The 23470-nt window shown below is 37.0% G+C and overlaps 1 protein-coding gene and 1 pseudogene across 10 annotated transcripts in view; both read left to right on the forward strand.

The window, feature by feature from the left end:
* The window catches only part of CASK (calcium/calmodulin dependent serine protein kinase), a 516731-nt gene that overhangs the window by 52698 nt on the left and 440563 nt on the right, over nt 1-23470 (forward strand). The gene's annotated exons all lie outside the window — the stretch shown is intronic.
* LOC136386050 (bifunctional methylenetetrahydrofolate dehydrogenase/cyclohydrolase, mitochondrial-like) lies at nt 207-1325 on the forward strand (annotated as a pseudogene).

Below are 23470 nucleotides of genomic sequence, written 5' to 3' on the forward strand. Positions count from 1 at the left end.
GCACCTGGTCACCCAAGAACTCTGATGGAGACATTCAATGAAATTAGTGTTATTTTCATGCCTGCTAACGTAACATTCATTTTGCAACCCATGGATCAGGGAATAATTTTATATTATTTAAGAAATACATTTCATAAAGCTATAGCTGCCATAGATAGTGATTGCTCTGATGGATCTGAGAAAAGTGAATGGAACTTGACCAGCTGATGAAGAAGGAAGAGCAGCAGATAGTGGAAAAGTAGGTGGCAGCCAGCAACAAACACCACACCTAAGCATGGTTCTAGTTGGCGAGAATCCTGCAACTCATTTCTCTGTCCTCAACAAAACCAGGGCTGCTAGCCTGACCTGTGGTGGCGCACTGGATCAAGCATTGACCTGGAATGCTGAGGTCGCCAGTTCAAAACCCTGGGCTTGCCCGGTTAAGGCACATATGGGAGTTGATGCTTCCTGCTCCCCCTCCCCCACATATATATATTTCTATCTCTCTCTCTGTCTCTCTTCTCTAAAATGAATAAATAAATATAAATAATTAAAAACAAACAAACAAACAAACAAAAAAACACCCAGGGCTGCTATAGATGTGGAAATTGACAGTGAAACAGTTGTGAAACCAGTTTCAATTTCAGAGAAGAACTGCTGAATTTAATAAATAAACTAAATAATGATAATGTAGATGACCTCCTTGTTCAGCTGCTTCATCCAGAGCACATTGATGAGAGAAAGAACTGAAATACTGTTTCTCCAGACAGGGATGTTGATGGCTTTCCTGTGATTAACGCAGCATGAATGTATTTGGACTAGTATTCCGTATTATCAGCTACCACATGGGGTATGTGAAAAATAATTAAGGAACTTGCATTCCAACTCTAGGGAAGAACGTGGTTGTAACTGAAAGGTCAAAAAATATGTTGGAATGGCCATTGCAATGTTACTACACAGAGATGGGGTGCACTAACATCCTGGAGGTGATACCACTGCTAACAATATCTCATCAATACACTCTCGAAGAGCAGCTAAAGAAACATACAATTTTTGCAGATGTTATGGTTTCCACTGCAGGCATTCCAAATCTGGTCACAGCAGATATGATCAAGATAGAAGCAGCTTTCACAATCCCATCATTACCAAACCCAATTTGGTTGGAGATGCGGATTTTGAAGGAGTCCAGAAAAAAAGCTGATTACATCACTCCAGTCCCTGGGTGTGTTGGTCCCATGATAGCAGCAGAGCTAGTGAAGAAAACCATTTTTGCTGCCAAAAATGTTCTAAGACTCGAAGATTGGGAAGTACTGAAATCTAAGGAGCTTGGAATGGCAACTAATTAAATATTATGTCTTCTGTGTCATGAACAGTATGTCAATCCAGATCAAAAAGGGAAACAGGCCAATAGTAATGCAGTATATTTTATTTATTTTACTGACATGGTTTTAAATGATGCTTTGTATTTATTGAAAAATTAAATGGGTGGTTGTTTGTGCACATAGCTCTGAAGCACCTTACCAGTGAGCATGCCAGTATCATGCTGGGTCATATGACCTAGACATTAGAGAAGCCATTAACCTAGTGATTAACATAGGGGACATTGTCATATTCAGAATGGCTGCTTAACTTTGTCAGACAACTTCAGTTACAATTCACCTTTTCTGGGATTGCATTTCCCAAATGCTAGTACAGTAAGAATTAATACTTTAGATTTTAAGCCTTTTGAGTCCAGCTGGTCAAACCAAAGGAAAAATCTTGCTAGAGAAAATTAGGGAAGAGGTAAAAAAGAAGAAATGATAGTAATTGAGTAGAAAAAAATTACCCTAATATAGATATTGACTGATAACTAGAAGAAAAGCTACATGTTAATAGTTTCCTGAGCTGTCATTGTATAGATTAGTCACTGGGAAAATTTCTAGGGTTGTCCATATACTATTAGCCATTCTTTATATATGTTACTATCCATGAGGTCTCCCGATTTTAGTTTTCTAGAATTAAAAGGCTTATTCTATAAATAACTTGTGTATTGTCATATTTGGCTTTTCTTATGTCCCTAAACTTTATTGTTAAAATATTTTACTGTTGGTGCGGTTTTTGTGTGGTTACTTCGGTAGATCTTGGTACCTATTTTTGAAAAACAAAATTAGAACTTGATAATCATTGGGACAACTTATATAGTATGCAGCTTACTTTTCCACCAAAGAATTGTCAGCAGCTATCTGCTTTTCTTTGATGCATCTGGTGGTTTTCCCTAATAGGTTTTTGAGAGTTTGAGTTAATACTGAATTTAATCAGACTATCTGATTAAAGGATTTTTTTTTTGTTTGAGCAAAAAAATGGTATATGTAATTGCAGTTGACCCTTGAATAATGCAGGAGTTGGGGCACCAGCTCTTGTGCAGTCAAAAATCACATATAACTTTTGACTCCCCACAAAACTTAACTAACAGCCTTCTATTGACTAGAAGACTAACAGATAACAGAAATAGTCAATAAACGTATGTTATATAAGAAAATATTAAGAAAATTGTAATGAAGTACATTTTCATAGTGTCTATTGAAAATAATTCACGTCAGTGGACCCATGCAGTTTAAACCTGCATTGTTCAAGCGTCAGTTGTACATTTTTATATCAAATTCCCCAAATTCCATGCTTGATATAAAAGTTAACGAAACGCTCTCCTCATTTTTTAATGTAGGTTCATCAAACCCTGCTGCGTTCAGGTTAGCAGGAAACCTATAATCATTTCAGGATGCCACCAAATCAATATAATCACTTCGACAGAAAGACTGTGCCAAAAAACCAGGGGGAGAACATCACTCTTAAGAGTATTTGTTCTTTGGAGTAGGAATAGCATGTGTTTAGTTTACCTATAATGTGTCACAATCTTGTTCTTTGAAAATTCTTTGAGTTCCTGTAATAAATGTGTTTATATAAGATCCTGTCTTTTGCTTCTTATCTTTAAATTACCTTAAATTCGGTTAGATGGTAAATAAAAATGATTTGTCAGAATTTACTCTATTACTATGTAGGGTCTATTATCTTTATGCATTGTAATATAGTTTTCAATTATATAGTTAGTTGATAGCTGTGCTTTTGCTGAAAATTCATTTGATGGGTCCTGAGTTGAATTCAGTTCCACAGGTATATATGTATATACTCCAGGTCTTTAATGAGGCTATAGGATAGCTTCTCCCAAAATATGCCTCAAAGAATATTGGCTTTATTTTTTTTTTCTTGTGGGAGAGACAGAGAGAGTCAGAAAGAGGGACAGATAGGGACAGACAGACAGGAAGGGAGAGAGATGAGAAACATCAATTCTTCGTTGCGGTTCCTTAGTTGTTCATTGATTGCTTTTTCATATGTGCCTTGACCAGGGGGCTACAGCAGACCAAGTGACCCCTTGCTCAAGCCAGCAACCTTGGGCTCAAGCTGGTGAGCCTTGTTCAAACCAGATGAGCTCACGCTCAAACTGTTGACCTCGGGGTCTCGAACCTGAGTCCTCCACATCCCAGTCCAATGCTCTATCCACTGCGCCACTGCCTGGTCAGGCAGTTTCATATTTTTTTAAAGATTATGTACTAAGAAGTTTATAAAAGGCTTAGTTTTAATGAAATTTAAGATGTCTCTTTACCATAAGACTTTCAGAGCCTTAAGTTTGCTAATAATTGAGACTTTTAAAGACAGAGATATTATCAAATGTTTTCTAAATTTATTTATGGAAACTTTTACTGGTAGAGTACTTTGCAGGAATAGTGAGCCTCAGAACACACTTTGGGAAATGTGATAGGGATATTAAAAATGAGTAACCATGTGTTTCATATGAATTAAAAAACATGTTTGGCATTTTTGAGCCATGATGATTGTTTGGAAAGAAAAGAAATGGAGAACAGTATGAAGTGAATTAAGACTATTGCACTTTGAGTTCGAGAGTTCAGATTTTAGCACTTTGTGTGTTCATGTGTTCCTGAGTGTGTCTTTTGAGGTACCTGGAAGGTAGTGGTTGTCTCTTTTGCAGACCTTGTGTATTCATCTATAAAATGAGGGACTGGACCAAGTGAGTGACACCTGGAGTCATGTCTACATCTGACATCTTTTATTGTAGATGATCCTCACTTTAACAAAACCATGTACAGAAGCCAGAATTTTAGGTACTTATTGGACACTTGCTGCTTTGCAAAAAAAAAAAAAGGGCGGTTGGGGGGGTAAAGAAAAAACTTTAATGTAGAGAATTACCTTTTCAAGCTCAGTTTTACCAGTTTTTCCTCAAATTCATTCATATGTAACTCACATATGAGTAAGTTTTCATAAGTATAATATGTATAATGTATAAGAAATTCCACCTGTATCTATTGGCATTTACTTTCTGATTCTTAGGAGGCTATTGCCATATGTGACTGATGTTGATTGGTTCTATGAATGAAAAAGTTGGTTCTTCCTGATGAACATTTCTCCAAAGAGGACATACAGTTCCACTTCTGGGTATATAAACATCTAAAGAATCCCAAAACACTAGTTCAAAAAGATATGTGTACCCCTGTGTTCATTACAGCATTATTTACAATAGCCAGAATTGTTCATTACAGCATTATTTACAATAGCCAAAAGATGTAAGCACCCCAGTGCCCATCAATAGACAAGTGGATAAAAAAGTTGAACATATATACAATGGAATATTACTCAGTTGTAAAAAGAATGAAATTTTACTACTTGCAATCATGTGGATGGACCCAGATGATATCATGCTAAGTGAAATAAATCAGTCAGAGAAAGACAAATACCATATGATTTCACTTACATGTGGAATCTAAAGAGCAAAAGAAATAAACAAACATACCAGAAACAGACTCATAGGTACAGAGAACAGACTGATGGTTGCCAGGTAGGAGGGAGGTTTGGGAACTGGGTGAAAAGGAATTAAGAAGTACAAATTGGTAGTTACAAAATAGTCATGAATATGTAAAGTACTGCATAGGAAATACAGGGGTTCCTCGGGTTATGACACAGCTCCACTCCTACAAGAGTGACATAACCCGAATTTTGGTGTAAGTTGAAACACACCCTAGTTTAAGTCACTTACCTACCCTACACAGTTGTAAAAACATAAGATAGGACATAACAAGACTAATAAGACACAGAAAAGGACATAAATATACTGTACTTGTACACTGTACTGTAGTAACAGAAAATTAACAAAAAATGAGTGTTAAAAAAAGTCCTTACCTTTATTCCTATAGTTGGCTTGCACACTGGAAGGGGCATTGAAAGATGGGAGAGAGTAACCTATTGGGAGGAGGAGGCTGGAGAGGCAGGAGAACCTGCAGAAGGTACTGGAGATACTGGGTCAGGTGAATCAGGATTGCCTAAGGAACATGCAAGAGAAGCTGTGATGATTCTACCTGTACTACAAGTGTTTCATCTCGAGAAGTAGCTGATGCAGAGCACAGGACCTGTTGCAGGCCTCTCTACCTTCTTAACGAATTGTTCCAGGCTATTCTGGAAGGTTGATGACTTCTTTGCTTCCAAAATCTGCCAATAGCATTGCAAGGCATCCATAACAGCTCTGTAGACTTTATTGAATCTGTCACCGCTGGGGTCCTCAGCTTGAAATTTTGCCAGTCCATCTTCTACCATAGAAAAACCTTCTGCCAAACCCTTGGTAGTAAATCTCTTAGGTTCTGGGGTTTCTATCTCTTCTTCTTTAATCAGCTGCTTCTCAGCTGAATGAGGTCCTCAGCAGACAGCTCTTCTCCATGTGATACCAGTGCTGTCTTCTCCTCCTTGGCGATGTAGGTCCTGTTAGGCATATTTTTCCAAAAAGGCATGTCTCGTCAACATTAAACACTTGTTCAGCATAGTAGCTGCCCTCTTTAATTAGTCCAGCTGACCTATTAGGAAATTATCTTGCTGCTTTCTCTAGAAGCTTTACCTTGTACCTTAAGGTTATGCATGTTGGCACGAGCTTTGAAACACATGAACCAACCCCTGTTAGCCACAAACTCTTCACTCCCTTCCCCCTTTTCACTTTTTATTGCCTCAAACAATCGTTTAACCTTCTCCTGGATCAACATTAGACTGACCGGTATATGCTACTGATGCTGGTCATCCAGCCACAAAACTAGCAATCTTTCCATCTCAATCATTATGCCACTTTGTTGTTTAGTAATCACAGTCGATTTCATAGGGGCTGATCCCTTTACCTGCTCTAGGATGTGATCTTTATCCTGGATAATTGTTGTTACAGTAGAGCAGCTAAGGCCTAGCACGTGGCCAATATTTGTCACTGATTCTCCTTTTTCTGATCTCTTTACAATGTCTAATTTCACTTCCATCGTGATGGCTTTTCTCTTCTTCAAAGCACTACCATCTGAAGACTCTCACATTCTTTTAGGAGCCATGATAAGGGCCAAATAGTCACCAAAGCACACAAATGGAACACTTGAGCTTTTAACAGTCCAAAATGGCACAGGTAAGCGTACTGGGGAATGTCAACTCCCTCACTCATACATCATGTTACTGCGTATTCTTCCGCCACAGGCAACCAAACTTGTTCGCCTATGTGGTCCATAAGTACAATGCTAATGGTGTAAGCTGAAACACTCACATCTCAATTTTTTAACGTTTTTATAGGAGTGAGCATCGTAAATTTGAAATGTTGTATGTCAAGACTGTCGTAACCTGAGGCCCCCCTGTAGTAGTAACTTGAGATGAGATCACCACAAAGACCAAAGCCCAGAGGGAGAGGGTCTGCTAATAAATATTAGACATACCTCTGTGCTTCTTTTGTATGAAATACTTATTACCTTAAAAGGATGCTGTTGGAGTGGAATACCTATGACTAACAAAGGCAGTATTCAATAAGTACCTGATGATTTTAGTTCTGACCAATAGAATCAAACTATAACATCTACCAAAGGATTTAGTTAATTCATATCTGAAATACTACGCTCTTAAGAAATCATTTAACCATTCCCTACTGAGTCTCTCTCCCTTTCTACAATAGGTTGAGTAATGATACCATCTTAATTTAGCACAAAGGGTCCGGGTGTAGAATGGTGTAATATACAACCAACTTAAGTTACAATAAAGTTCTAAATTCATCGCTGTTAGTTCCAAATCTCTGGGGCTTATCTCAAGTAGAGGAATTAGATTGGTCCCAAATCTCTTTCTGTAGGGACAAGTCACTTCATTTACCCAAAGACTGAAGATTCACAATCAGGAGCAAGGAGGAGAATACTCATGAGACACAGCATTTCCAGGGTGGAGGTAAGATTTGTTACCAGATTCTAACCTCGTTACCAAATACAATAGATATGAACAAGGACAAAACCTATACATATTTTTGTTTCTCCCCATTTCTTATTACTCTTTAAAATTATGGTAAATGACATTTGTCATTTTCACCATTTCAAGTGTATAATTTAGGGGCTTTCATTTATCACAAGATTGTACCAGCATGTCTAAAATGTAACCTCTTTGGTGAGTGAACTTACCAGCGATGAATTTAGAACTAGAACACACATGTTCCAGTCTTTGGTCAGAGAAGATGATTGTCCTGTGATGATTAATGAAGCAGAGAGGAATGAGGTTATAGAAAAACCTGAGGAAACCTCTAGTGCCTTATGGTTTTATCTGAAGTCAGAATTTAGTGTTTGGCAGAACGAAAATATTTGTGTACTTCAAACACTCTCTATTAAAAATGAAGAAACAGGCATGGAGTGACTGTGACTCAAAAATATATAACCCATCAGTTGCAGAGCCAAAACTGGACACCCATAGTATCTTGACTTTTGCTTAAGTGTCAGCTATATATGGGAGTGTAACTCTGTGTTTGCCCCTACTAATTTATTTACCTGCAAAATACTTGGTAAAATTGTCACTGCTACATATTTACACAATTACTCCAGAAGAAATATTTTGGATACACAATGTTAACTTCACTTTTATAAGTTTGAAGATTGTTTTTAAACTAAAGTTTGAGAGATGCTTTCTCTAAAATATATTCATATAAGTGAATCCTTATTATATGCTAGTTAAAAAGAAAACCCAATTATTATTGGCCATAAATAAAATACATAAGGCAGTTGAAGTCTGAAAAATTTCCTGATAAATAAAACAAGTGAGTTTTTGCTTTTATAAAGGGAATAAAGATTGGGTAACTTCAACAGGGGACCTTGAGAATTTGTCTGATACAGATGTGAGGCAGAGATAACAGTGATTAAGAAAGCCAGGGGCTCTTGATCTGGAGCTTTTGGTTTTGAATTTTGATTGAACCAGTTACTAGCTCTGGGGCTATGTACCTTAGTTTCCTCATCTGTAAAATGGGAATAAAGATACTGCCTATCTTCTGCAGTAATCATGAGAATTAGTTAATAATACCAGGAAGACTTAAGAAAATGGCACGTATTGAGTGCTCATACCTATAATACTAATAATAAGCTAATAATATATTCAAATATATACAGTACTTATAACACTAATACAATACCTGTTCCTAATAGTTTGATGTTGCTTCTGTTGGAAAACTGTGGTAAATGGGATATGTGACTGGGTAATCATTTTATGCTTCTTCAATAAGTGCAGGACTTTAATCAGACTTAACCCAATATTAATGAATTTTATGTAGAGAAAGTATTTCTCAGCCCAAATGTTTCCACTAAGCTAATTTAATCCCTTGATCAATTTTTTGTACCATAGTTGAATCATTTGCATTTTTTTCATATTTATTTTCCTAAAAGTATTTTTATTGGGCATTTTTCTGTGTAAATCTTAAAACTAGGCTTTTTAAAATATCAAATTGTATTGATTATAGCTCTACCATTGTAAATTTTCTTTTGTACTGAAATAGTAACACATTTTTTCTTTTAGTATTGTACTAACCAATATAGTTTTTAAGGGAAGCATTATTGTACCTTCCTGATTATCTTGCTCCATTTCACCTGCATTCTTGTTTCCCTCGCAGTTCTCTCCAGCAGCTCCCCCCCACACACCTTGTTGTTAACACTGCTTTCTTTAAAATATCTCAATAACTCGGGAATCAAACGTCTAAGCCAGTGGTTCTCAAAGTGTGCACCAGGGCGCACTGGTGTGCCTTAGAAGATTTCCAGGTGCTCCCTATGGTATTCCAGAGAAATATGTGCATGTTGGGGACCAAAAAACCAACAGGGTTTTTGGAGTTTAGATTTTGGGGGGACAGAGGTGTGGGGAATTGGCTGTAAACTGACAGTCTGCCCAACCCCCAACCTCACTTGCCTGATTAGATTGCAAAAGGCTGTTAAGCTGTGGTGCTGGATTGTTTACACTACCCCCCATGTTCCCCGGAAAGACTGGAGGCAAGTTTCTTCTATCTTTTGGTGTCAAGTTAAGAAGATATGTATGGTGGGGCTTTTCTGCACCCAAAACAATTAAGAGTAAAAAGAGAGGAGTTCTTCAATGTATTGATGAGGAAATGAGAGTTTGCCTTTCAAATAAATGCCCAAACATTGAAGAAATATCTAGGACACATCAGGCTCATGTTTCTCATAAACACAAGAATGAAAAAACTTAACACATTTGTGCCAGGACCTGCCAAATTTACTAAATCTTACTAAGAATGTATCTATATATATAAAAAGATAACTTTTTTGTCATTCTTAACCCCTCTTTTTTATGAATTCTAAAAAGCATAACTCAAAAGAAGTAACATAAAAATGTTTTTAATGTCAAAATAAATTTAATTTTGTCTTATTTATTTTGTTTAATTACCATAAAAGCATGCTTGGACTTTATATATTTTTCTTTAATATTTGACTTAATTATTATAACATATTTCTCAGAAATTTGTATATACTGCACCTACAATTATTTTTAGGATTTTAAATGCGCCCTGACTTCAAAAAGTTTGAGAACCATTGGCTTAAGCAGAGATAGATTGTAGCTCATTAAATGACAAGGAGTTAAGGTATGGCCATAGTGATGTTTCTGATAAGTAGAGCAGCATGGCTGAGGCTTCAAGTAAACCAAGATGTTCTACATGAGGAGTTAAAGGGAAGAGAAAGAAGAAGGCTCATATAGTTTTGCAAATGCTCTAAAGCAGTGATATTCAACCAGTGTGCCACAAGAATTTTTTAAAACATGCAATACTTGACTATTTAGTCAGGAGTACTGGCCTCTTTTCCCTTAGATTATCAATTATTTTTAAATTTATTGTGCTGACATGGTTTCAAGTGTCCCACTCAATATAACATCCTCTAACCCCCCTCATCATGTCCCACATGCCCCATGCAGTCTCTTTCCATTCCTATTTCATCCCCTTTGCTTCCCGCCCCCTATCTCCATCCCCCGTTCCCTCTGGGAATTCCTATCTTGTCTGTATCTATGAGTTGTGTGTGTATGTGTGTGTGTATAACCAAATTAAAAAATGACAAAAGCTGGCACAATAGACATCAATGTGAATGAATCAAACTTATACTATTTTTGTCAGGCTGGCAAAAAGTTTTTCTAGTGTGCTGCAGAATTTTTGTAACTAGTTTATGTGTACCATGAGATGAAAAGGGTTGAAAATTGCTGCTGTAAAGAAACTGAATCCTGAAGAGAGGAAACCAATAGGAGGAGAAGGCCATAATGTTTTAGTTAGGCTGTAAAAAGAACTCAATGAAAAACCAAAAAGGGTTAGCATGGTGGTTTTCAAATATGTATAGTTTCTGATCAGTTTTACTCTAGACAATGATATAAGTATGGAATTTTACTTTTTTAAGAACACATTGTTAAAACTCTTTTCCTTAACAGTGTCTTTCTGATTTACAGTAAGAATCTCTCCAAGATTTTAGATAAAGCAAAAACTAAAAACAAACACAAAACAAAACAGATTTACTTTAATAGTTTTATCATTATGCACTGTGGTTGATAGTTTATTTACTGTTTTACTAAGATTGGAAAACAATAGCACTGCATATTTGAATTAAGTACTAATTGAAACCAGAAAGCATCTGTTACCATTCCTGCCTGCCTCTGTTCTGTGAAAAGCAACATTAAAGCCGAGACTGTCTGGAGCAGTGATTGAAGTAGTAGCCTTTGCTGATTCCACTGATCAGCACAACCATCTTTATTTTCTGATCACGGTAATGCATTTTACCTACTAGATTTAAGCTTTAAGATGAGTGATCTCTTTCAAAAAGAATTATTAGTCTTGATCAATAGTATATTACATGTAGTATATTTTTAGCCTAATGTGATTTCCTTAACTGGTATTGAGATCCATTTTATCTGTTCAAGATAAAATGGATCTCTGGAATGAAAGCAGACGTATAGTACTTTGGATTGTTTGTATTACATATCAACTAAGTATTTGTGGCAAATCAGAGGTATAAAGCAAAAATACAGTGCATTATATGGAAGTAACAAAGTACAATCTCATTAAGAACAGTAACTCTACATTTGTGTAATGTGGAAGTACCTGACTTTTTTCACAAACAGAATGGTAATTACTGTTGATGTGTTCCTTAGAAAGGTTTGTGGTCCATTATTTTTTCAATGGGTAAAGTCTTTGCTTTTCAGTGCTTGCAGTATTATTTACTAATAATGTTACAGCCAAAATAAAAGTAGGACTGTGCAGTGGAACTCATTTCTTCTCCTCTATTATAGCTTGGTCTGTGAAAGATGTTTGAGGAAACCTTAATTGCCTACAGTCTTACAATGAATTGTACACCAGATGTACTGTTTTAAAGTCTTGGTTCTTAATATGTATTTTACACCTTTTACTTCAGTATTAGCCTTTTGTTTGGTACACTTAATGTTCAGCAGTATAAATGTCTTTCTGGGCAACAATATTGGATTCTCATTTTTTCTTCCAGTGAAGAAAGTAAGGTCAGCATCAACTTTGCAGTTTCTTTTCAGGCTGTTCCTTGAGTGAGGTCAGAGTTGGATCAAAGTAAAAAATATTTATTTCTTCATTTTGAGTACTATTCAGATAGCATCATTTTAATCCCTTTGTCATTGCTTCTGACAAAAGCACTTTTCTGTAAGGTTTTAATTATTTTACTTTTCAAGTATGAACTACTATATTTGCTCTTATGAGGATATGGAAAAAAATAAGGACTGAGACCATGACCTCAGCCAGTGTGTTCTAAATGAGTGCCATGGACTGGATTTGAACTTTCTTAGCTGTTGGGTAATATTTGTCATCATTGACAAATCTGTCCCACCCTGGATCCTGTGGATTCTGGTCTTCACTCTGGTTTGGCCTACAAATGTCCATCTTCTCTTAGGTGGGGGGTAACTGGCCTACAGAGTCTTCTATGAGGTCCTCCTAGAGCAGCTACCACTAAGAGATTTTCTTCTGGACTTTCTCTTTAGGGGACAGCTACCCTTGAAGGCTGCTTGCATTGTCTGTGGTTGCTAGTAGCCAGCACAGAGGAAGAGAGGGTCATAGGCCAGCACCAAGTGGGGAGAGTGGCTCTGGAATAGGAAGAGAGTCAATGCCAAAGGTCAGCATTCTTGAATGCCTCAATTTAGCCTAAAACCAGCTCAGATTGTGGCCTGAATAGGATTAGCAAAAATTTCTTCCACTTATTAAATTCACTTTAGTAATGATTGTGCTTCAACAGCCAGGTCGTAATGATTGTGCTTCAACAGCCAGGTCCTAGCTGCTAGGGGAATTGGAAGTTACTGACATTGATGTCATTGTGTTCTGACCTGATTATAGTAGCCCTAAGGAAGGGTGCTAGCCAAGTCCAGCATAACCAAGAATTCTTAGTTGTTTTCTTCACAAGAACTTATCTGACTTCACTTTGTTATTCAGGGAAAGGGAAGTGTCTATTAGATTGTGAGATAGTGGTGGCTCATCTACTTTATACCAAATGAGGTAGAATTGGTAGACAGGAAAATAGTCCAGAATCGGTCACATTTTTTTTTTCATGAGAATTAAATACATTTCTATTACGATCCATCCTTTATATTTGTTAAGCTTTTTGCTTAAGCAATACTTGTGGAGATTTTGACTTATTTAACTTGAAAATTTTAAGATTTTTTCCACATACCTTTAGAAACAATAAATCTTTGTAAGAATTGCCAAAGTACTAGGAATGAGAAAAATTAAAGATGCTCATGGTGTTAATTTCATCCAAATATGTAAATGCAGTTTGTGTGGAAAATAGAAAATTTTAGCTATTAAATACTTATTTTTACATTTATGTGAATATTGGTTCACGTAAGTCCCATTAAAATAAGTCACTTATTAAAAAGTCTAATAACTAAGAAATGGATAGTATATGTGGACTGAACATAGCAACTTACTTCCAAAGACTATGGTATAAAAAAGGAGGCAAAAAATAACCTTAGATTGGAGAAACCTGACAAACACTATCTCAGCCACATGATCAAGGGCAACATCCACAGTGATAAGTCATGTTGACAGTATACAGTGGTCCCTCATCTATCACAGGGGTTAGGTTCCAGAACCATGATAGGCAAATAGGCAAAAATCCGCGAAGTAACGATTTTATATTTATTTTATTATTTATACATACTTTAAGGCAGGGGTCCCCAAACTACGGTCCGCGGGCCACATGCGGCCCCCTGAGGCCATTTATCCGGCCCCCACCGCACTTCCGGAAAGGGCACCTCTTTCATTGGTGGTCAGTGAGAGGAGCATAGTTCCCATTGAAATACTGGTCAGTTTGTTGATTTAAATTTACTTGTTCTTTATTTTAAATATTGTATTCGTTCCCATTTTGTTTTTTTACTTTAAAATAAGATATGTGCAGTGTGCATAGTGATTTGTTCATAGTTTTTTTTTTAGTCCGGCCCTCCAATGGTCTGAGGGAGGGACAGTGAACTGGCCCCCTGTGTAAAAAGTTTGGGGACCCCTGCTTTAAGGTTTTATAAACCCTCCACACACTCTTATAAACCTTTCTCACACTGTTATTAACCTTTTCCATACTCTTATAAACACTTTCTATGCTCTTAAACACCTTCTATACTCTTAAACCTATGTAATTTTAACAACATATAAAATTCTATATGGGTACTCATCAGTGAATATACTACAACTTGAATGATGAAGTTTTAATTCATATTTTTATATATTTTTTTCAGTTTTTTAGGCTAGAAAATGCTTATTTTACTGAAAGAAATAATTAAAATAATAAATATATAAAAATACTTATATACCTCAAAATCCTGTGATATAGTGAAAAATACAAGATACAAAATTAAGTTATATACAATTTTAAAATCTGCGATACAAAATACATAAATAAAAATCTGCGATACAGTGAGATCACGAAAAGTGAACTGTGATATGGCAAGGGATGACTGTATACCATTGATGATGTGATGAAAGTGTCACTTTATCTCTGTGGTCTTCCTCCCCCAAAACAAATAACTCCAGTCTAATCATGAAAAAAAAAATCAGAGAAATTCCATTAGAGAAACTTTTCTACAAATCACCTGACCAGTACTCATCAAAACTATCAAGGTCATCATAAACAAGATAAGTTTGAGAAACTGTCCCAGCCAAGAGGGGCCTAAGGAAAGGAGACTTGACTGAATGTTATGAGGGATCCTGGATAGGATCCTGAAATGGAAAAAGGACATGTAGGTTAAAAACTAAGGAAATCTGTAAAAATAATGGACTTTAGTTAATGCTGATGTATCAGTATTTGTTCATGAATTGTAACAAATGTACCCATCTAATGCAGAATGTTAATGATAGGGGAACTGGGTGCATGGTATATGGAACTCTATGTATTATCTCTTTAATTTTTCTGAAAATCTAAAACTTGTAAAAAATAAGTTTTTTTTTAAAGAGCAGTATCATAAGAGGTGTTCTGATTTTCTATTTAGAATGATCTCTTATTGATGAGGTGAATAAAATTATTTAAGAAAAGCTAAAGGAGTGTAGATAGTAATGTTTCTTGAGATCTAGATTCTTATAATCCTGGTAATGCAGTATCAGTTCTTTGACAAGTACAATTCCTTATTCTAAGTAAAATGGACATGCTGAATTTACCCATAACAGAATTGAAGAGGTAAGAAACAGAACCATTTAGCATAATCTGAAACCTCCACTCTGAAAGTGTTGTGATTGATAGCAACACTTGGGAACATGTAAATGAGGGATGGGCAACTTATTTTTCTACAGTGCCTAATAGTAAATTTTTAAGTCCTTGTAGGCCATACAGTTTCTGTTACAGCCACTCAGCTCTGCTGTTATAGCAAAAGAGCAGTCATAGACAAATATATAAACCAGCTAATAAATATGTATTTTCCAATGGCTTTAGGTGACCCCTGTGTTTTGGTCGTTCGACCCCGCCGGGGTCGCGACCCACAGGTTGAGAACCACTGATGTAAACAAATGCACGTGGTTGTATTCCAATAAAGTTGTATTTACTAAAACAAGTGGCTTTCTGGATTTTCCCTGTGCCTTGTAGTTTGCTGACCCCTGATCTAGGTGATCTTGTTGCCCGTTTCTATTAAGTACACCATAATATATCCTTTGAAAAATTCATAAAGGAATGCAGTCTGAGCAAGGTAGAATAATGTTGCTTTCAAGGAGAATAGAAATAGCAGCAACATAAAGATAGATGTATGTGCATTATTATGCCTTTGGAAACTCCAAGATGTGTGTGTGTGTGTGTGTGTGTGTGTGTGTGTGTGTGTGTGTGTGAGAGAGAGAGAGAGAGAGAGAGAGAGAGAGAGAGAGAGAGAGAGAAAGGAAAAGAAAGAGGAAGGAAGGGAAGGAAAGAGGGAGGGACGGAGGGAGGGAGGAAGGGATGTGAAAGATACCTGAATTCAGGGTAATTTATTAACCGTGCTCTTTTTAGGTTTAGTCTGACTGTGGTCTTTTTGTTTATTTTAACTGATTTTATTATGTCACAGTATTCAAAATCCTATACCACTTCAACTTCAGCTCAAATTTGTAAACACATCTTAAAGTAATATTTCCTAAAGTGTGTAATAGGTATTTTGGTAAGCTGTATAATTTTAGATGGTACCCCACCAAATCATTATATAAACAATAACAAACAGAAAGAATTCTCTATAGTCTTCTTTTAGTCTTTTTTGACTATTCTAGTAACTTTGAGAAAGTCTCAAAGTTTGGTTTTAATATAACATTAACAACCAACATAGCCTCTTTTTCCCCCAAATGAGAGTAGTTTTCAAGCTCACAGCATTTGTAAGGAAGGCAACATTACCTACCTATAATTTTTTTTTTTGTATTTTTCTGAAGCTGGAAATGGGGAGAGACGGTCAGATAGACTCCCGCATGCACCCAACCGGGATCCACCCAGCACGCCCACCAGGGGCGATGCTCTGCCCACCAGGGGGCGATGCTCTGCCCCTCCGGGGCGTCGATCTGTTGCGACCAGAGCCACTCTAGCGCCTGGGGCAGAGGCCAAGGAGCCATCCCCAGCGCCCGGGCCATCTTTGCTCCAATGGAGCCTTGGCTGCGGGAGGGGAAGAGAGAGACAGAGAGGAAGGAGGGGGGGTGGAGAAGCAAATGGGTGCTTCTCCTATGTACCCTGGCCTGGAATCGAACCCGGGTCCCCCACACGCCAGTCCGACGCTCTACTGCTGAGCCAACTGGCCAGGGCCCCTATAATTTTTATATAGTGCTGTTGTTTCAGTTCTATTTGTTTTTAAGGTCACCGTCTGTTTATGGCAAGTGATACTGTTTTTGTTAATGGAAATAGTATAGTTTTTAAAATAAACAGAATCAAGAGCCCAGAAATAAAACCACATATATATGGAAAATTATCTTCAACAGAGGTGCCAAAACACACAATGGAGAAAGGAAAGCTTCTTCAATAAATGATGCTGAAAAGCCACAACCAAAGAATGAAACTTGACTACAGTTTGTCCCCCTGCACAAAAATTAATTCAAAATGTATCAAAGACCTAAATATAATACCTGAAACAATAAATTATATAGAAAAAAAACATAGGTTCTAAGGTCATGGACCTTGGCTGTAGAGAACAATTTATGAATTTGACCCTAAAAGCAAAGGAAGTAAAGGCAAAAATAAATGAATGGGACTATATCAAACTAAAAATCTTCTGTGCAGCAAAAGAAACCAGCAACAAAAAAACTAAACAGTCAACTAAATGGGAGATCATATTTGCAAACAATAGGTCCAATAAGGGGTTAATATCCAAAATATAGAAAGAACTCACAACGCTCATCAATAAACAAGCAAGCAATCCAATTAAAAAATGGGGAGGGGACCTGAACAGACACTTCTCCTAAGAAGACATTCAAATGGACAACAAGTGTGTGGAAATGCTCATCTTCACTAGCTAGTCGAGAAACGCGAATGAAAACTACAATGAGATACCACCTCACACCTGTTAAATTGGCTATTATCAACAAGACAGGTAATAACTAGTGTTGGAGAGGCTGTGGAGAAAAAGGAATCTTCATCCACTGTTGGTGGGAATGCAAATTAGTACAATCATTATGGACGAAAGTGTGGTGGTTCTTCAAAAATTTAGGAATAGAACTACCATATGACCCAGCAATCCCTCTACTAGGTATCTACCCCCAAAACTCAAAAACATTGGTATGTAAAGATGCATGCACCCCCAGGTTCATTGTAACATTATTCACAGTGGCCAAGACATGGAAACAACTGAAGTGTCCTTTGATAGAAGGTTGGATAAATAAGATGTGGTACATATATACAGTGAAACACTACTCAAAATGACATAGTGACATTTATGACAACATGGATGGACCTTGAGAACATTATACCGAGTGAAATAAATAAATGAGAAAAAGCTAAGAACTGTATTATTTCACACATAGATGAGATATAAAACAGACTCATGGACATAGATAAGAGTGAGTGGTTATGGGGGGGTGGGAGGGGATGGGGGAAAGGGTGTAAAGAAGAATGCATATAAGGTGATGGAAAATGATTTGACTTTGGGTGATGGATACACAACATAATCCACAGTTCAAATGCTATACTAATGTTCACCTGAAACCTGTGTACTCTTATTGATCAATGTCACCCTGTTCAAGTTAATTTTCTAAATAAAATTTAAAACTTAAAAAAAAGAAAGAAAATTAAAACAAGTGTATTTAAATAAAGAGGGATGATTTAAAGGAGATTGCCTAAAGAAAACGGTTCTGGATCGTGAGGGAGATTTGATGCAAGAGAGAGTCTCTATTGCTGGCTTGAAGGTGGAAGGGGCTACCTGGCAAGGAATTCAGGTGGTCTCTGGGAGCTATGAGCCTAGCTAACGGCCAGCAAGGAAGTATACCTTTACTCCTACCGTCACAGAAACTCTTGTTTGCCAGCAATCTGAATGAGTTTGCAAGTGGATTCTCCCCCCAGAGCCTCTAGATAAGGGCCTAGCCCTGCTGACAACTTGATTTCATCTGTGAAACCCTAAGCAGAGAACTTGGCTGAGCCATTTGGACTCCTGATCTACAGAAAACTGAGATCATGTGTGGCTGTTGTTTTAAGCTGCTAAATGTATGATAGTTTGTTATGCAACAATAAATAACTATAGCCTATTGGCTTTGTTTTTATTTCTCTTCAAACAATGAGAGCATGCCTTTTCCCCCAATACCACTTCTCCTCCTGAAACAAAAAGACTCAGGTCAGTAGTATGATTGTAGGTTTTTCGTGTACTCCTGGTATGGTGACAGGGAAATATCTTTCTCTGGGTGTAGCATGGCTAACTCGACAGAATTAGGCATTACATAAGAATTCCTCAAAACCACCATGTTTGGAGAAGTTAGTTCAACTTTTTTGTTTCCTATAAATGAAATTTTTGTTGTTTGGGGGAAGTCACCCAGCATACAAACAAGGAGCAAAAGCAAGATCAAGACATTTTAAGAGAATGGGAATGAAACGGGAAAACACAGAGTATTGCCTACAGATTAGGAAAAACTAAAATTTCTTGGACATGCCCAGGATGACAAGAAGAAAGAAGAGAACCATTACAACCCCCCCCCAAAAAAAAAAACACAAGAGGAAGACCAAAAAAGGTGTACCAGTTGAAAGTGACTAGACTGGCTTCCCAGTTAAGCTTGTAAACCCTGTTCTCTGGTCATTATTCTGTAGCTGATTCTTGATCATAGAATATTCTCTGGGAATCCTCAGTCAAATGATCATTAGGTTTATTTAATGTGTATAATTACACCTACTTACCATTTGCTAAGTCTTTACCTTCTAAATTCACTTTTCTGTATTCTTGGCAATAATGTTTGACATAAGCTACAGTATGAAGAGTGGAAAGCTCATAGAGCTTACAAACAGGCAGATTTTTTTTAAGCCGGAGAGAAAGAGGGGGACAGACAGGGACAGGCAGACAGGAAGGGAGAGAGATGAGAAGTATCAATTTTTTCTTGCGACACCTTTGTTGTTCATTGATTGCTTTCTCATATGTGCTTTGACCAGGGGGTTACAGCAGACCGAGTGACCCCGTGCTCAAGCCACAGACCTTGGGCTTCAAGCCAGTGGCCAGTGACCATGGGGTCATTTCTATGATCCCACCCTCCCGCCAGCAACCCAGTGCTCAAGCTGATGAGCCTGTGCTCAAGCCGGCGACCTTGGGTTTTGAACCTGGGTCTTCAGCATCCCAGGCTGATGCTCTATTCACTGTACCACTGCCTGGTCAGGCCAGACAGGCAGATTTTACATTTAAATTCTAGCTCTGCAATGTATTAATTGTGGGCCACTGGATACGATTTTAAAGTTAATGCTCATCTATAAAATTGGAATAGTGTCTTGCTTTTAGAGCTAGTGAGAAAATTGCATGGGACATTTTGTAAAGCACCTAGTAGAATGCTTGTCAAACAGCAAGCATCCAATAAATAGTGGCAATCCTGCTCTTGTGATTATCAGAGCAAGTCCAGGATGAAAGAACTTCAGAAGCCCTCACAAGAAATGGAGGGGTGACAAGTGTAGGAAAAATACAGTACATTGATAATAACGGTTCCCACAGTGGCAGCCTCAAAGCTGTGGCTAGAGGTCTTTGCTCAGAGGCCACCTTCTTAATGAGGGCCACCCTAACTACCCTATTTAATACTAAAGCCTGTCCCAAACCCACCGTATTATTTCCAATTCCTTGACATTGTTCTTTTTTCCTAGAGATTTACACCCCTTCTAATATACTTTATAATTTACTTACCGATTGTTTATTGTTTGTGTATTTTTACTGGTCCTGACTCGAAATAGTAATATCTGAATTGAAACCTCTTATTTTGCACTTTGCTTCTCCTGCCTGTTCTAATTTGTTTCATTTTAACTATTTCTTATGTAACTTTTTTTTATCACTCCATTTCCTCCCCCACTTAGTTTAGAATTTGGAAACTATGTTTCAATTCTTTTAGACACTGTATTTCAATTCTTGTAGTGGTTACTCTTAACATAACAACCCATGTTATGCCCTTAAAGAGAGAATTTGCCTTCTAGATTTGTAGTGGAGAGCTATGGCCAGGACATCACTTAATCCAATTGTAAGAGTTGAGATGAGAGGGAGCCGGGCTCCAAGTCCATGCAAGGTTAGGTTTCTTTTTGGTTCACCTCCACTCTAGCCATTTAACCATTCAGAAGAAACCAGAACATAGTTGAATTGGTTTATTAAGTAGGTTGCAAGTCCTTTTTTTTTTTACTCATTTATTTCCTGTCAGACAGTATCCATCCTATGAGGCAGCTGCTTCCCGGGGTGGAAAATTGTTCTGCGGACAAAAGTAGCTGTATATGGCTAAGCTTACTGCTGTGGCTTTCCTTGTTCTCCTAGATCTTTAACTGGAACATTTTAAGTACTTTATAAGATATTTATACTTTTAAGAAAGTGGTGTGTGTGTCCAGGTTTTATTTTGTTATTCAGTAGGAATATTGGTCCAGGGTACCTATTTCATTATTATTGGAAGCAGAACTCTCCCTGGTTCTTTCCTGATTCTTAGTTTTTATACTGAAATAGTACCCTAATAGTATGGGAGACAGTTTATATTTTTTAGAGAGTAGTAAAGAAGTACTTGTCCAAACAGATCACCCCCTTGTGTGTATGTGCCAGGCACAGCCCTTTGTGCCTTCTGTTATCTCCTCCCAACCCTTTGAAGTAGCTGTTCTCTTCATTTCATAGCTTAAAGGAAGTGGGCTCAGAGAGATCAAATAACTGGCCAAGTGTTGTCATAGTTAGGAATGGGCAGATTCAGGACTCAGCCCCAAGTCTTTTGAACTCTGTTTATGCTGTGATGGCTTTGCTTCAAAGAGGAAAACTTAAAATCTATCAAGGGTTAAAATGCCTTTTCTTAAAGGGAATTTTTTTATATGTAAGGACTGTTTGCAGCTGGGGCTGTTTGTATTTCAGGTTGCTTGGCCATGCCAAAAGGAAGTTGTAAGTTCAATTTGAAATATTAATGTGTGAGTATTCTTGGCTAGTAGAATAATATTTTTCCTTTAAAAATTTCAGTGGTCACTCAGTGGAGGTGCCTAAAAAATTCATGTGTTAAAAACATCTTATTCTTTTATATGATCTCAACCCATCTGTTTTGTATGTATGCTAAATACTCTTCATGCTTCATTCCTTAGTTACTTTTCCTATTGGTTGCTATAAAAGAAAGGACTTGGTTAAAGGACAGGAAATAGTAATTGCATATGCATTTATTGTTTATGATCTGATGAATAGTTATTGGCTGAGATATTTCTAATTTTATCTCATCCTGTGTCTGTTTACTATTTAAGCTTGTGCTTAAAATTGTCAGTTTTCAATGCAGAATTAATTAGGAACAGTGAAGTTTCTTTGTCTTCTAAGATTTAATTGAGTTTATTGACTTGTAACTTCACAAAAAAGTGAACATATGGGTAAAGTAAGTAAGTTTATTTCCATTTAGTTATGTCTTGTGGTGGTAAACTATTATAGTGATTGAAGATTATATTCAATCTTGCCAGATTATACAAACTGAAATTTGTGTTAGTGAACTATTTAAATATTCAAATAAACAGAAAGGTCAAATTAATTTTGAACCAGTCATTGTAACAACTGATTTTATGAACTTTTAGGTTGAAAAGCCTTCTGAATTTTAGCAGCTATGTTTGTTTCTCTGCCATTACAAAATACTATTTTCATAAAATGCCTCAAGTTTACAAGGCTTGTTTTAAATCATTAAAACAAACTGTTTCAGAACAGATGTTAGTATATGCTAAGTAAAAAGTCTGTTTTTGAGTTTTAATTATCAGGTAGCATTAGAAGGATTTTGAATTGGCAGTCACCATTGCATAAAATAAAAGAATTTGTTTTTGAAAAAGTATTCAGAAGATGAATTAACATGTTACGATTTTTACAACTTTTGTTCACCTACCAGTTAATTGACATGGACAAATTAAAATTTTTCTATTTGATACGTGGAAATCTCCCCCAAGAGATTAAAGAGGTATAAGTTTAGATTAGCTAACATAGAAATGTGTCTTAAAGGTAAAACTCATGTTGGTGCAGCCTAGAAAGTCTTTATCTGTCCATCTGTCCACCCAGAAAGCATTTACTGAGTCTTCACTAGCATAATGCAGGCATAGTTCAACATGCTAGAGATACAGGGTGGATAAGAAAAATTCCTTTCTTCAAAGAACTAGTAAACCAATAGATCCTTTGTTAAAGGCTGACCTTCAATTACATATAACCTTATTTACGTAGATTGCAATAACCCATAACTTTTTTCACTTTCAGTAATGTGTAAGACCAGATAATGAGACTGTTATTTAAAGCGCTGTTTCACAACCAACGTGCCATGACTGAAATATGCTAAATAGATTCTGGTATCTTAGATCTCCTTTTAGACTCAGGAAGGCTGTCAAGGTGGGTGAGTATGTGGGTATGTGCACATGTACACATACAAGCGTGTGGGGCAGTAGAAAGGCACCCCTATTATAGTATACTTTGGCTAGTTTGGTATTCTTCAAATGTCAAAAGGCTGAGAAACATCAATTACTTGTTTGAGACTCTAAAATTTCTGAGTGAGAGATTATGGAAAACTGTATTTATGGACCTAATAAGTTTAATGACTACTATTTTAATTTGATATATTGAACATAAAGAACTATAGCTTGTCCCTTAAGTTTGAATACAGTGAACTCCTAATACTAGCTTGAATGAAATAGGTTGAAAATGCCCAGACTTCCATTTCTAAAACAAGTGGTGTGGACTCATTTTTCCATCTTTCTTCCCTATAACTACAACTAAATACCTGAGAAATCATTCAATTGACAGCAATAAAAGGGCTCTGAAAATTGGAAAGAAGAAGGCTAGGAACCTCATCACTTGAGAAATGACAGTATAGTGAGTTCGCTGGATTTTCTTTACCTTCTATTTAATCCTAGTCTGGGTGCCAGAGATACCTACTTCCCAGAACCACCAAAGGGCCTAGAAAACAAAAACAAAGCCTGCATTTCTCTGGCCAAAGGACCAGGAGAGGGGAAGCTGAAGGGAGACCTAGTTGGGCTCCACAGTGGGGCCCAGTGGGCAGTCTGAACTGCCTACAGCCCCAACAGGAGCA

This window comes from Saccopteryx leptura, chromosome X (assembly GCF_036850995.1).
Source record: "Saccopteryx leptura isolate mSacLep1 chromosome X, mSacLep1_pri_phased_curated, whole genome shotgun sequence".
In the NCBI taxonomy this organism is placed as follows: Eukaryota; Metazoa; Chordata; class Mammalia; order Chiroptera; family Emballonuridae; genus Saccopteryx; species Saccopteryx leptura.